Source organism: Pan paniscus, chromosome 19 (genome assembly GCF_029289425.2).
Source record: "Pan paniscus chromosome 19, NHGRI_mPanPan1-v2.0_pri, whole genome shotgun sequence".
NCBI classification, from domain to species: domain Eukaryota; kingdom Metazoa; phylum Chordata; class Mammalia; order Primates; family Hominidae; genus Pan; species Pan paniscus.
In genome coordinates, this window is record NC_073268.2 from 71,875,349 (window position 1) to 71,887,625 (window position 12,277).

Here is a 12,277-nt window from a genome sequence, read left to right on the forward strand (position 1 = left end):
CTTCTATAATTTCCATTAGCAATCCCCTCCCCCTTCATATACCTGAAACCGATTCTTCATTTTGAGGAATTATCATCTCAAATTTGTGAGATAGTGCTATGCAAACTCAGGATCAAACACTCCCTACCAACCTGATTGCTGCCCCCAAGGACCCCCAGATAGAAATTCCGAAGCCAACCCTGCTTCTAAAGAATGAATTTTTTAAAACTTTTTATTATTGAATATTTTACACATATATTAAAATAAAGACAGTAGTATAATGACCTTCCTTGAACCTAGTTTTAATCATTATTCTTGGCCAATCTTTCACCTGTACTTCCCTTTGCTCTCTCCTCTTCAGATTATTTTGAAGCAAGTTCTAAATATCGTATTATATCATAGAACTTTTAAATATTTCAATATACAACTCTAAAAGGCTAGGAAATAAAAATCAATTTCCCAGGTTGTTTTTTGACTTCTCCATAAAATAAGAGAATAGGTCTATTTTTATTCACCATTGTATCTTTAGTTCTTATATAGTGTCTAGAATACTCTGAATAAATATTCTTAAATGAATACATAAGTGAATCAAGAGAGGGTTACTTATGTAAATTAATACTGGGCTGCTTCTCTGCTTGGGTCATAAAAAAGATTGTGCTTAGAAATAATAACAAAGTATAGTTATAAATATTTTAGAAAAAAAAAATTTTAAAGGGTATATTGTACCTAACATGGCAGAAATATTGAGACCTATAATATAACTATGAAAAAAAATTACTCCAGAAAGTAAAGTAATAAATACCATAGTAGGAAGAGAAATGGGAGAAACCAAAACTAAGGCAGATTTTGTAGGATGAGCTTGTAAGACATTGGTAAGAAATGTTTGTGGAAATTTGACTAATTTGGCAATCAGAAGGCAATATTAACTAAGAAGCTATATTTAGCATGTATATGTCATTTATTAATGACAGTGACAAGGATGAATGATTGAATAGATGTGAACATTGTCGTAAAACTATTAAGGACTATATTTAAGTTTCAATAACTAAGCTTTTTTTTTTTTTTTTTTGAGATGGAGTTTTGCTCTTGTTGCCCAGGCTGGAGTGCAATGGCGCGGTCCCTGCGCACTGCAACCTCTGCCTCCCATGTTCAAGTGATTCTCCTGCCTCAGCCTCCGGAGTAGCTGGAATTACAGGCATGTGCCACCATGCCCGGCTAATTGTTTGTATTTTTACTAGAGACAGGGTTCCTTTATGTTGGTCAGGCTGGTCTCGAACTCCTTACCTCAAGTGATCCACCTGCCTCGGCCTGTCAAAGTGCTGGGATTACAGGCATGAGCCATCATGCCCAGCCTATTTTTTTTTAGTTCCCCCAAATTCACAAGGGATCCAGAGTTGGAAGATATTTCTGACCTCAGGAGTTCAACTTGAAGTCAAAACTTAGATGAATGAAAAAAATTGCCTGTGGTATTGATCATTTGTGCACCAGAAACTGTATAAATGTGCCAGATGCCTTCCACTTGCTCCTTGAGACCCTCTCTCCACTCTCCACTCACCCTTTTCTCTGTCCCAGGACGTTGGCTTGCAGGAAACCCTCTGGCTCCTGATGGGTATAGTCAGCGGGGCATGCTCTCAGGAGATGAGAGGGAGGGAAGAGAATGAGGTCCAGGTGTTTATTTCCCCACCTCCATCCTTGCAGGTTGCTTTACCCTGGCTGCTGCTCCTCTCACGTTGGTCCTCTACAGATTGATCTCCTGTTAGGATTCCCTAACTCTCTCTGTATTAGTCTGTTTTCATGTTGCTGATAAAGACATACCCAAGACTAGGCAGTTTATAAAGAAAAAGAGGTTTAATGGACTCACAGTTCCATGTGGCTGGGGAGACCTCACAATCATGGCAGAAGGGTACCTCTTACACGGTGGCAGACAAGAGAATGACAGCCAAGTGAAAGGGGAAACTCCTCACAAAATCATCAGATCTCGTGAGACTTATTCACTACCATGAGAACAGTATGGGGGAAGCGCCCCCATGACTCAATTGTCTCCCACTGAGTCCCTCCCACAACACGTGGAAATTATGGGAGCTACTATTCAAGATGAGATTTGGGTGGGGACACCGCCAAACCACATCATTCTCCTTCCTCATATCTTTGAGCCCTGAGTGATAACACATCTTCGTCTTCCGTTATTATCCCTGAGGAAGCTCACTGATAGCTTTGATGATAATTCCTTTATAGACTACCCTCAAATTATCCTTTACTTTAGATTCAGGGGGTACATGTACAGGTAAATTATTCTAATTTGAGTGTGTGCCTGTCTCTCCCTGGGTCTCTCACTAAGAAGCACTGACAGGTATCATATTTTTAATCATATTGGCATTTCTACTGCTCCTAGGCAGGTACTTTTGCACCAGCCTATAGTTACAACTCCTTGAGAACCCATGTTTCTTTCACCTTGTTGCCTAAAAGCTGCTAATAAGAAATAGAAAATCAAATTGACAGGGATAAAGGTGATAAGAGGTGGCAAGGAGGAAGCCCAATTGCATAAAGAGAAATCATGTGGAAATTAAAAACAAAACATAATAATAATCCAGGGGTCTGGGAGTTGAAAAGGGAAGTTTTATGTAATTCTAGCCAGTTGATGTCATTATAGCTAGTTCTCTGGACAGGGAGGCCAGGGGAAGGGAGGATGTGAAGGTGAGAAGGACTCAGACATTCTCCTTTAGATCTGAGGCTCAGACTTATGTGTGCAACATTAGGTCAGTGAGAACAAAGGGATGTGTCTGAGCAACAGCCAAGGCCATTTCCCTGCAGAGATGGTTCCGCAGTCCCAAAGAGGGGCCCACTGTGAGTTAAACCTCTTGTCATCCCTTTTGTGTCTCCCCCTCCCTTAGCCTGTCTTGCTGTGGCCTCCCAAGCCCATCCATGCAATGGCAACGCCTCGCAGGCTGCCAGCTCATCTGTGTCCAGGAATGGGAGGGTCGGGGCCACTGACACACACCAGTATCCTGCAGCCTATTATTTCCTGCCTGTCCTGGCTCCCCTCCAAGACTAAACATGACAGGTGGATGAAGTTCAAGAGAAAGCACTGCAATGGGCCACTTTTCCAGGAATGCTGCTGCTAACTGGATTCACAAACTAAGCCAACTCCCACCACTCTAGGCTGAATGAGGAGGCAGCTGAATGGTGCAGAATTGATTTTTTTTCCTTGCTTTTTTACCCTCTGTCTCCAGTCTAAATCCTGTGATTGTTCCAGCTGGTATAAGCGACTCCCTACTCAGACTCCAGGGTTCTAAGTGCTTCCAAGGCCTATGCAAGAAACAAAGACGCTTAACTCATGGCTCTTATTTCCAAACCAATGACCCACAACTGAGAACCGGAGGGGAAAACAATCTGCGCCATTGTGGAGCGTGGGGGTGAGGGGTTGTGAGGGCTTCAGTCTGCTCTAGCAAGAAAAGTCTCAGAGTTATTTGATAATCTGATTGTGGAAGGAGAAGATAGAAAAAAGCAAAAAATAAAATAATAAAAAAGGTCACAATTGGCACTCTTAATTGGCAATCCAGAAAGATTTAGAGAGCCAGATTACGTTTAGAGAGGTAAATTATCTCATTTGAACAGAGTTTGGAGATTGTAAAAGTGGCTGATCATCCAATATACTTGTGACTCTTTTTTTTTTTCAAGTAAAACTGTGAGCTAATAGGGCAAATAACCATGCAGAGGCTTCTTGTCCACTCCCCATGCTGAGCAGTTTAAAGCAATCCCAAAGTCATCACCTATGGTCCATTCGAAAGAGCATTCACTGCCTACCTAGTCTTTGCCTTTCTTCATGCTGAGAGGGAAAGGAGAAGGTGAGGATAAAGGGAAAACAAATATAAATCCCTACCCCGCTGGAGCTCCCAAGCAAGCAAGAAAAGCAGAGATGTAAATGTATAGATTATAATATGATGTGGCTAGCATTGAGGTAGAGGATGTGAAAATACCATGACAACCTAGAGGAAGGATACTAGTAAAAAATACCAATGCTGAGGGAATGACAGTTGCCCTCTTTCCAATTCTGGGTAAACAATGCCAGATTAGGATGGGTCTGACCCCAGATTTTAAGGTAGTAAGCCTGCTAATGGAACTGACAGTCAGAAAGGTGACTGGGTAAAACTACAACCTGTGGGCTAGGGTCAACATCTATTTATCTTGGGCTCTCATTGGATACTAAATAATTACCACCTCCTACTACTATGAGCTCAGGCACTAACTGAGTAGGCATTTTCAGAAGTCCTTAGAAAGTTCCCAAGAATCAGAATGGCTCCTGTGGGAGCTAGTTTTAGACTTCACAGATACCTTAGAGATCTGGGGGGAAGTTATTTAGGATAGATGTATGTATTCCAAGGACCCGGCTAGTATCTAAATAGCTTACTTTTGTTGTTACCTCCATGGTTAAATATCAAATATGTCTCCCCATGCTATAGCATTAGTGAAAAGGAATGAACCAGAAGAGCCAACCATCTTCCACCCCAAACCACTTCCACCCCATCCACAGGTGGAAATGGGGCGGTAACTTGGATTTAAGGCTAATAAACTCTCTTACTTTCTCTGGACAAGATTTAAAAGGATGAGCACAGGGACTGACTCAGCTGTGCATATGTAAAATACCTGCCTCTTGGTAATAAGGTATTTGAAGATTATGTTTTATATAGGAAAATGTTTCACTTTTAAATAAGGATCTAGATTACATTTTTGAACTATTGATGTTTATTCTTGAAAGGAGGGGAGTATTTATGTATGTGCATACACCTGTGTGTACCTTTGAAACAATATTTATTTGCTTAGAAACTAGGAAAAAAGATAAAGAATATCTGAATGTCACATTGCTAAGGATTTATCAAAAGGGACAACAGAGTCCCAAAGTCCACCCTGGGATGTTATTGGATCTTATTGAAATCTGAAAGTCCACCCTTGACTGCCTTGCCAAGGTCCCTGTCATGTCCCCTATTTTCCCTTTCCCTCCCTGAGGTATTATTCCAAAAGGAATAGATGAGGCTTTGTAAAATTACTGTAAGTTATTGTGTTGTAGTAATTATGCTATTGTGATTGGAACGGAGATGAAAATGAATCCTATCTCTGAGGAGAGTGGAAGATTGTATTAGTCCATTCTTGCATTTCTAGAAATAATTACCAGAGGCTGAGTACTTTATGAATAAAAGAGGTTTAATTGGTTCACAATTCCACAGGTTATACAGGAGGCATGGCTGGGGAGGCCTCAGGAAACTTAAAATCATGGCAGAAGGCAAAGGGGAAGCAAGCACGTCCTACATGGCTGGAGCAGGAGGAAGACAGAAAAGGGGGAGGTGCTACACACTTTTAAACAACCAGCTCTCATAAGAACTCACTTACTTTACAAAAACAGCAAGCGGGAAGTCAACCCCCAGGGAGGGGCTTTCCACCAGGTCTCTCCTCCAACACTGGGGATTACGATTTGACATGAGATTTAGGCAGGGACAGAAATCCAAACCATATCAAAGATCCCAAAGGATTAAGGTTATTTGCAATGTAAAGGTTTAATACAAAAGCCAAAAGCATCACTCAGAGGAAAGGCCAGTCTTAGGACAGAAGAGTCGGGCTAGCTAGAGAGTAGAGATTATGCCCACAAGGGGCTTCCTCTGTGATGGTTTTAAATTATCTTGGTCCCTTGCTTTGCTCTACAAAACAGTCATATTTATTTCTCCTTTGTAAGTCCTGTCTTATTATGAGGGGAATTATAAGGCTGATTTCTCCTTTGTGATTTCCCTTTTATTAAAACAATGCTTTGGTAAAATTTAAAGACTTTTGGGAATGGCATCTTAGGAATCAGAGCTTTTCTGTGTTTCTCTTTGTTGACTGAGATCCTTGTTTTCTTAATAGCATCATCTTAAGAAGAAGAGTAGTCCAGGCATTCTTGATGTGAGTAAGTCTGAGACAAAAGATCTTTCCCAAAAACACACCACAGGTGAGAGGTGAAGCCAGCTGGGCTTCTGGGTCAGGTGGGGACTTGGAGAACGTCTGTGTCTAGCTAAAGGATTGTAAATGCACCAATCAGCGTTCTGTGTCTAGCTAAAGGATTGTAAACACACCAATCAGCACTCTGTAAAATGGACCAATCAGCACTCTGTAAAATGGACCAATCAGCATGCTGTAAAATGGACCAATGAGTGTTCTGTAAAATGGACCAATCAGCAGGATGTGGGCAGGGCCAAATAAGGGAATAAAAGCTGGCCACTGGAGCCAGCAGCTGCAACAGGTTTGGGTTCTGTTCTGTAGTGTGGGAGGTTTGTTCATTCCCTCTTCACAATAAATCTTGCTGCTGCTTGCTCTCTGAGTCTGCACTACCTTTATGATCTGTAACACTCACTGCAAAGGTCTGTGGTTTCATTCCTGAAGTCAGTGAGACCAGGAACCCACTGGGAAGAAGAAACTCTGGACACATCTGAACATCTGAAGGAACAAACTGTGGGCACACCATCTTTAAGAACCGTAACACTCATCACGACGGTCTGCAGATTCGTTCTTGAAGTAAGTGAGACCAAGAACCCACGGGAAGGAATGAATTCTGGACACAGAGGGAGAGCATGTTTGAAAAGAATTGGATATTTGGATACAGGAGGGATTACAAGAGAAAAAGAAAAAATCTCATGACTCTGCAACTCCTAAGGAAATTCTAATGTACTCAAAGGCATAAAGCATACAGTCATCAACTTTTCTAACTGAAGGGATCATTTGCCCACCCTGCCTTGCCCCAATTTGCTTTGTGTATTGTACCCCTATGTTTAAGAATGGGGTACCATCCCATCCACCCAGTCCAAGCCAGGAACATGGGTACCATGTTTGATTGGTTCCCTTTCCTCATGTCCCACCCACCCACACAAATAATCAGTCTCAAAGCCCCATTGGTTTTATCCTTCCAGATACTTGTAATCTTTTCATTTGATGTGTCTACAAAGACATTGGAGAAGATAAGAGAATGAGGAAGCCACTGGATTTTGCAACCAGAAGAGTTTTACAGACTAATGAGGGAGCAATTTCAATAGCCAGATTACAAGGGGTCAAGCCAGTATGGATAAGAAGAAGAGAATATGGCCGTTGTATCTGACGAATACTCTGGAGCAATGTTATTCATTCAGTATATGCTCAACACTTTTCAAAAGTCTAAATTATGTCTTCCCTAAAGAAATGAACATGCGCTCTTCTTATTCCACTGCTTTATTTCACAATTTCTTTTTCCTTCTTAAAAACTTTACCTTCTGTTAAATTAAGTATAAAAATGTAGTAATAATAATTTATAGAAATGTTAGCCTTTCTTACTGTGAGAGTCTGGGTAGAAAATCCTTGACCATTACTCCAAATGAATTTTTGCTCTAATGTCAATCTAATTCATTTACTGTCTAAGTAAAGTATACCCTCTTTTGGCTATCCAACAATTCAATCACCATACCTTCCTATTTTGGGGAGAATCCCCCTGTTATGTTATTTTTGGTGGGAGGTGGTGTCAAATGCTCCATCTCTCCCCTCCCTGCTTCCATGGTAGAAGCATTGACTTAGGCTTAGCCAGTCAGATGCTCTCTTCCCAGTGTTATGAAAATTGAGTGAATGATGCAAAGACAAAATGAAAGTTGGAATTCATTGAAAGCTGTGGCCATGGGGCTGGCTGGGTCCTCTGGCAGTTGCAGTAGCAGTAGCATCTGGCTAGATTCTTTTGGTTACAAGTCTGTTGTGCTTCCTGACACTGGGCCTTTGGAAATACCTTTGCTTCCAACTTCTTCTAAGCCTGGTCCTCTAGCTTTCTGATGGTTCTGTAAGCCATTGCTATTATTCCAGTACATTCTCATTGTTCTTCTTACAGATGGAGATGGTTTCTGTTGCTTTCAATCCCAGGAATCCTAACTTGTATATTCCCAAATATGTCTTCTTGTTTCCACCAGTGTGCTTTTTCCATGGCAATGGTGCATCTAGATTGCCCTTCTCACTCTTCTGTTTTTCCATATCCAGCTCAAATTTCATCTTTCTTGATCATCATAACATTTTCTGAGTCCACTCTATGAACCAGGTCTTGGGCTAGGAGACAAAAAAGATATAGCCACTGTACTCATGAAGATGTTATGTATAGTGAATGGCACACATGTAAAGAACAGTCACATTTCAAAGAGTTAAGAGCCAGCTTGGAGGTATGCACTAGGCACGTTACAGTGCTGAAGCAAAAGTTCTTACTTCTGGTAAGCTTCCATAGAGAGGGAGCCTATCAGGCATTGAACTCAGGGAAGGGCAATGAAGGCACAAGGTGGGCATGAGCCATGAAGTGTCAAAAAAAAAAAAAAAAAACCTTAGACAAATTAAATTTAACAGAGGTTAATTGAGCAAAGGACAGTCCATGAATCAGCTTCCCAAACCAGAATAGGTTCAGAAAGACTCCAACACAGCCAAAGTGGTGGAAGAAGGCTTATGGCAGAAAAAGGAAAATGATGTACAGAAAACGGAAGTGAGGTACAGAAACAGCCAGATTGGTTACAGCTCATCATTTGTCTTATTGCAACATAGTTTGAACAGTTGGCTGCCGAAACTTGGTGATTGATACTAGAGTAGGTTACCGTCTGTTTACACATCCAGTTAGGTGACTATTCACTGTGTATGGAGAAACCTTTAAGCTGAACTTAAAATATGTAAGGAGGCAGTTTTAGGATAAACTTAATTTAACAGAGGTGGGAAAGGACATGGCAATGCTGAGGAATGGCTGAGGTTCAGTGTGACTACAACGTGAGGTGTGAGGGGAAGGAGGGTAGTGAGAGATAAAGCCGGGGAAGTGGATTCGCTATGTGACAAATTGAAGGATGTGGACCCATCTTCTAAGCCACAGACACCAAAACGTTTTGCTGGTGCATCCCATCAACAAAGTGCTTTGAGCTTCCCCCTAAATATATGTACGCTTACTTATAAATTTTATACAGTGCTATGATCGATCCATATATGATGTATTAATAATATTTCATATTGAAGGAGAAAAGTAACACTAAATGAAAGGCTAATATAGTCTTTCCACACTCAAAAGGATTGTCTTGCTTAGCCTTAATCTGTTGTGTTAGAAGAGTTTATTGGAGGGCAATGGTCTATTCGCATTTTTATAGGATAACTCTGCCAGCAGCATGGAAGGACTGGAGCAGAATTCTTGAGCTTTAATATGTGTAAAATTAGGTGAATCTAGATTGCTTTAAAAATAAAGAGCCATAGTCCCCAGTAAGTTAGTGGAACTGAGCAATGATCATCAATAACTACTCATATTACAAAAAGACAACCAGATGCGTAGTGCCCCCAGATGGAAGCATTTGAAACTTCATACCACCTATATTCTTGCCAAAAACATTACCTCTGAATCTAATGAAGACTTTACAATTAATGAATAATAAGAAAATTGTTATTAGCTATTATATACTATAATAAAATAAAATATATAGCGGAATACAAAGTTAATTTTGTTATAAATTATTATATAAACTAAAGGAAACATTGGGTTAAAGGACATGTTAAATGATACCACAAGGATATAACCAGCAAAATGCAAACTGCGGGAAGTTCTATGGGACAAACAACCCAGTTTCTGCAACAAATAAGAAGCAAGGGGGAGAAAAGAGTGATGGAGGGTGATATGGTTTGATCTGTGTTCCCACCCAAAACTCATCTCAAATTGTAATGTGCATAATCCCCACATGTCGAGGGAGGGACCAGGTGGGAGGTGATTGGATCGTGGGGACGGTTCCTGCTATGCTGTTCTCATGATAGTGAGTGAGTGCTCATGAGATCTGATGGTTTTATAAGCATCTGGCATTTCCCTTGCTTGCACTCCTTCTCTCTCCTGCTGCCATCTGAAGAAGGTCCTTTCTTCCCCTTTGCCTTCAGCCATGATTGTAAGTTTCCTGAGGCTTCCCCAGCCATGCAGAACTGTGAGTCAATTCAACCTCTTTGTTTATAAATTGCCCAGTCTCAGGTAGTATGTTTATAGCAGTGTGAAGATGACTAATACAGAAGAGCAAACAAAAGAGGCAAGAGATGCATCAGCAGTTGCAATGCAGGACAGTTATTTGGTTTTTGATGCAAAAAATTGTGAGACAACGTAAGAAATTTGAACACTGACTAGATATTTGATATAAAGGGAATATTGTTAATTTGTTAAGGTATGATCATGGTTTTTAGATTTTTAAGTTTTTATCATTCAGAGATACATGCTGAAATATTTACAGATGAAATGATATCTGGGACTTGCCACAGAATAATCACGGATGGGATATTAATCAAATAAGATTGGGCATAATTTGATAGTTATTAAAGATGGGTGATAGATACATGTAGTTCATTGTATTTTTCTCTTTGTTTTGGAATATGCTTCAAATTTTCCTAGAAAAAGGTATTTTAAATTCCGATGTTTTGGTTTCATCTCCTAGAAATTCTGATACCATAGACCTAAGGTAGTGCTTAGAAATCCGGATTTTTAACAAGCACTCAAGGGAATTCAGAATCACATGGCCACTAAGACCACAATGTGAGAAAATTAGACTAGACAGTGCAATGACTTAAATGGAGGAAATCAAGTAGGAGAAGTTGACAGTGTCTTTCATGGGGTAAGTGTTCATGATAAATATCTGCCAATTTTGTTTGCTGATTATTTATAAATATTCATCCTAGATCTTAATAGTGTTTGTGTATAATAATCATTTAGGGTGCAATTACCAGTGCTATTTCCTGACTTGGGCCTTTTTTTTTTTCCTATTAGATTTTTAAGAGTCCTTTAATGCTTGCCACATGAACCAAGGCTAATTCCCTGATTAGATAATTATCCTCGTGAATGCTTTCTTCATAATCACAATGGCAGGAGAGATGTTGCCAGGTCTTTCAGGAAGGGAGAGACACCCAGTTGTGACCCAATAAATGGGCATCAGCTCTTACTCCACCCCTTCCGGGAGGAAAGGATTTAAAACCTTGGGAAGGGGAGGGAGCCGAGAGGTGACCCATCTCTCCCAATGCTGTCAGGTCACATCACAAGGTACTCACTCCCCACCCTTTTTTCTTTCCACATTGGAGACCTTTTCAACTGGAAATCGTCCTCAGCTCAGGGGCTGAGGTGTGTAATGAAGACAGAGCTGACCGTGTTATAACGTAAACAAAATAAAAACTGGAAACTTTTGTCATAGTTCCTCAGAACTTGGGTCCCTCTCCAGCCGTTAACTGCAGGTGGCCCTTCCAGCAAAGTAACACAAAATGCTGCTGCTGGCTGAGCCTCTCTGGAATTGCAAACATGCTTTCTATCTAAGCTCAGCTCTGCCGTGCTGCCAGCAGACGGTCTTCCAAAGGAATCTCCTTATCATGAGGGGTTCTGGGCTTCAGACCCATCTGGGATCAGCTCAGCTCAGGGTAGGTAGTTGCAGTGGCTGCATCCCACCCCACTGTAACACACCGTGAGCTGCAATGGCCTTACCTCTCCTGCACAATGCGGGGAAACCTCATTATGCCCCATCGATAAGGTAATGAAATAACAACAGCCAGAGATGGGCACTGTTCACATCCTGATTTTATAGACAAAGACCTTGAGGTTTAAGGTCTCAGTGACTCCTCCAAGGTCACTCAGCTCAGAGTCAGAGCCAGGATCTTGATAATCTTGCTCCAGATTTTGTGCATTTAACCCCATCAGAGGTTATTTTATTTGCCCTGATGCAATCAACTTGTCTTCTAAGTCCTATTCTCCTCCTCTGCCCTAAAGATAACCTACTCTTTCTCTAACAGGAACTGCATGTGTTTCCCTGAACCTGTTCTACCTGTTCTTATATACTTCCTTTTTCTTTAGCCTTTTCTTCTTCTTGAAGAAACTTTCTTTCTCTCAATCCCAATTTTACCAACTGAAATTTTCCCCCAGCTTCAAGGCCCATGTCAGATGCTATTTCTTCCAAGAAGTCTTTCATTCCTCCACTCTCATCTATAAGAAACATTTCCCCACTTTGCATCTTCATCACATTCTGCTGATAACATTTTTTTGTCACTCAGTTTGTTTCCTTTTCTTGGATTTAGTTGTTGTTGTTGCATTATGGCCGTGTTTGTATTTGCCTTATGATGTCTGTTATGTTGCAAACTCCCTGAGCCCAGTGACCATTTATTTTTATTTTTTATTTTTTATTTTTTGCTTTTCTTATTCATATGGTCTAGCTTTGACCAGTGGCCATTTATTACTCAACTTTTTATTTCCCCCAGGGTTTACAACAGTGCTTTGCATATACTATGAGCTTAAAAATACCTA